This window comes from Heterodontus francisci, chromosome 45 (genome assembly GCF_036365525.1).
Source record: "Heterodontus francisci isolate sHetFra1 chromosome 45, sHetFra1.hap1, whole genome shotgun sequence".
Taxonomy (NCBI): domain Eukaryota; kingdom Metazoa; phylum Chordata; class Chondrichthyes; order Heterodontiformes; family Heterodontidae; genus Heterodontus; species Heterodontus francisci.
In genome coordinates, this window is record NC_090415.1 from 4267364 (window position 1) to 4271428 (window position 4065).

Consider the following 4065-nt stretch of genomic DNA (forward strand, 5'->3'; position numbering starts at 1 on the left):
TCCTATTCATGTATTTGTCAAGATGTCTCTTAAACGTCTCTATGGTACCTGTTTCCACCACCTCCCCCGGCAACACGTTCCAGGCACTCACCACCCTCTGTATAAAAAACTTGCCTCGCACATCCCCTCTAAACTTTGCCCCTCTCACCTTAAACCTCTGTCCCCTCGTAACTGGCTGTTCCACCCTGGAAAAAAGCTTCTGACTATCCACTCTGTCCATGCCGCTCATAACTTTGTAAACCTCTATCATGTCGCCCCTCCATCTCCGTCGTTCCAGTGAAAACGATCCGAGTTTATCCAAACTCTCCTCATAGCTAATGCCCTCCAGACCAGGCAACATCCTGGTAAATCTCTTCTGTACCCTCTCCAAAGCCTCCACGTCCTTCTGGGAGTTGTGGAGTTGAATTGCATCCTCCTCTTCCCATATCCCCTGTGAAGTATCCTTCTATCTCTTTTAGTCACCCTGTCAGTCCATGTCTCTCTGTTTCTCTTTTTCTGTCTCTCTCTCTCTCTGTCTCTATCGGACAGTGTAGAGTGAGATTCACTCTGTATCCACCCCATGATGTTCCTGCCCTGGGAGTGTGTGATGGGACAGTGTAGAGGGAAATTTACTCTGTGTCAAACCCAACATTGTGCTTAGCTTGGGAATATTTAATGGGACAGTGTAGCTGGAGATTTACTCTGTATCCCTGGAATTTTGAAGGCTCAGGTGTGATTTGATGATTGTTTTCAAGATAATAAGGGAAACTGATAGGGTGGACAGAGAGTAACAATTCCCACTGGCTGCAGAGTCTAGAACATGGGGGCATAGTCTAAAAATATAAACCTAGTCTAAAAACCTTTCAGGAGTGAAATGAAGAAACACTTCAACACACCAGGTGTGGTATCAGTTTGGAACTCTCTTCCACAATCAGCAATTGATGCTGAGACACTTGTTAATTTTTAAATCTGAGTTTGATAGATTTTTGTTAACCAAAGGTATTAAGGGACAAAGATAGGTACATGGAGTGAGATCACACATCAGCCATGAGCTCATTGAATGACAGAACAAGTTTGAGGGGCCAAATGGCCTCCTCCTCTTCCTCTGTCTTACGACAAGTATCCTGCTATCACTCTCTGTGTCTTGGTCTCTGTCTCCCTCTTTGTCTCTCTTTCTGTCTGTCTGTCTGTCTGTCTCTCTCTCCTCTCATCTGTGGAAATCCACACACATCAGTCAGCCATTTTAGGTTCATTTTCAGTGGCCATTTTATGTTACCACAACACTGGGACATTTATCGCTGTCTATCCCAAACCATCTCTCTTTGTAGTCTATTTGTGTTCTCCTCACAGCATATTGTCCCACCTAACCTAGTATCTCTCTCCTTTGCTCCGTCTCACTCACGCACTCTCCCCCCTCTCTCCCCCCCCATTTCTCTCTCCCCCCATTTCTCTCTCCCCCCACCCCCTGCAATCTCTCTTTAAGTGTCCTGTTATCACATCCTTTATTATAGATTCGAACATTTTCCCTATGACTGATGTTAGACGAACAGGTCTTTAGTTCCCCATTTTCTCTCTCCTTCCTTTTGTAAATAGTGGAGTTACATTTGCTACGTTCTAATCTGCCTCTCTCACACTGCCTCTGTCCCTCGCTATCTGTCTTATCCCCCTCTCTCTCTCGCTATCTCTCCCTCTCTGTCTTTTTCTCTCTCTCGCTCTATCTCTCCCTCTCTCTCTCTACCTCTGTCCATGTCTCAATTTGTGCCTCCCTCACACCATCTCTCCCTCTCTCTCTGTTTCTCTCTAGCTCTCTGTCTGCCTCTCTATGTCTGCCTCACTGTGTCTCCTTCTCTCTCTGTGCCTCTCTCACTCTCTATCTGTCTCTCCCCCAGCTCTCTCTCTCTGTTACCCTCTGAATCCCAGTCTCTCGCTCTCTGTTACCCTCTGAATTCCAGTCTCTCCCTCTCCGTTACCCTCTGAATCCCATTCTCTCCCCCTCTGTTACTCTCTGAATCCCAGTCTCTCCCTCCATGTTTCCCTCTGAATCCCAGAATCTCCCTCTCTGTTACCCTGTGAATCCCAGTCTCTCCCTCTCTCTTACCCTCTGAGTCCCAGACTCTCCCTCTCTGTTACCCTGTGAATCCCAGACTCTCCCTCTCTGTTACCGTCTGAATCCCAGTCTGTCCCTCTCTGTTTCCCTCTGAATCCCAGACTCTCCCTCTCTGTTACCCTCTGAATCCCAGACTCTCCCTCTCTGTTACCGTCTGAATCCCAGTCTCTCCCTCTCTGTTTCCGTCTGAATCCCAGCCTCTCCCTCTCTGTTACCATCTGAATCCCAGTCTCTCCCTCTCTCTTACCCTCTGAGTCCCAGTCTCTCCCTCTCATTTACCCTCTGAGTCCCAGTCTCTCCCTCTCCGTTACCCTCTGAATCCCAGTCTCTCCCTCTCTCTTACCCTCTGAATCCCAGTCTCTCCCTCTCCGTTACCCTCTGAATCCCAGTCTCTCCCTCTCTGTTACCTGACCAGAGCTTTATAAATGTTCAGCGCACCCTCTCGGCTTTTGTACTCACTGTATACAGTGTAAATTGTGGTATTCCCCAGGGGTTTTGATTAGGACCACTGATCTTATTGATATATGAATGACTTAGACTTGGGTATACAGGGAATAACTTCAACATTGTGCCATTTGCAATGTAATAAACAGTGAAGGGAATAGGAGTAGACTTCAGGAGGATAGAGGCAGTCTGGTGAAATGGTCAGACACATAGCAGGTTAACTTCAATGCTGAGAAATGTAAAATGATGCATTTTGGAAGGAAGGCTGAGGAGAAGCGATATAAACTAAATGGTACAATGTTAAAATGGGTGCAGGGACTGAGAGATCTGGAATTTCATTTGTGTCACTTTTTACATCTAAAAGATTCAATTTGGGGCTTGCAATCTCTAAGTTGAATTTAGCTTCATCCTGAAAAGTGTTAGCAAACGTGTTGGGAAATGTGTCAAAAGCTGTTTCCATTCAGACATTCCTGCATTGTGGAAGTGTGAGCTGTCTTTGCAGAGACAGGAAATAGAGTTGTTTGAATGGACCTGCAGGTTTTGGTTGATGCAATAAGGTGAGAATTTGAATTGTGTCCCTTCCAGATACACAGAATTGAAGGTATTTACAGAACACCACATGAAGTAGTTTACCAATGTCTGACAAACTTCAAAGACTTCAAACACATGGAAGAAGAGGCGAAGGGAACAATATACAAAACCTGTGACCGTCAGACATCAGCAGGAGGAAAATGAATCTCTTTTTATGGGTTTTAATTTGAAGGCCTGAGCTGATGATTGAAAAAGCAGGAGTTCAAATCCCACGCTGGGCTGTTGTGAATTTGAATTCTATTTTTTCTTTAAAAAAACATAAATCTGGAGTTAAAAAGCCTCTAGGTTGGAATGATTCACTCCTGTCTACTGGTGCAAAGCCTGTGTGTGTCTCAGTTTGCTGTATTTATTAACAATTTAAGATGTTGTGGTAGAATGCAACATACCCAAGTTTACCAATGACACAAAAATAGGCAGCATTGTAAGCAGTGTAGCTGGAAGCAGAACATTGCAAAGAGATATTAATATCTTAAAGAGATGGGCAAAACTGTGGCAGTTAGATTTCCATGTCAGCAAAAAAAGACTAGCACAGAGTACTTTATAAATGGTGTAAAGCTAGAAATACTGGAGGTTCAAAGAGACTTTGGGGGGTCCATGTCCATTTGAGTGCAGTGTAGATTTACCAGAATGATAACTGGACTCCAAGGGTTAAATTACGAGGTGATATTACACAAACTAGGGATATATTGCCTGGAATTTAGGAGGATCAAGGTAATTTGTTCAAAGCTGTTGAGATATTAAGGGGAACTGATGGGGTAGTTTGGGAGAAACTATTTCAGCAGCTTGGGAACATAGGAACAGGAGTAGGCCATTCAGCCCATCGAGCCTGCTCCGCCATTCAATACGATCCTGACTGATCATCCACTTCAATGCCTTTTTCCCAGACTGAGTTTCCACAGCCCACTGGGGTAGAGAATTCCAAAGATTCACAACCCTCTGAGTAA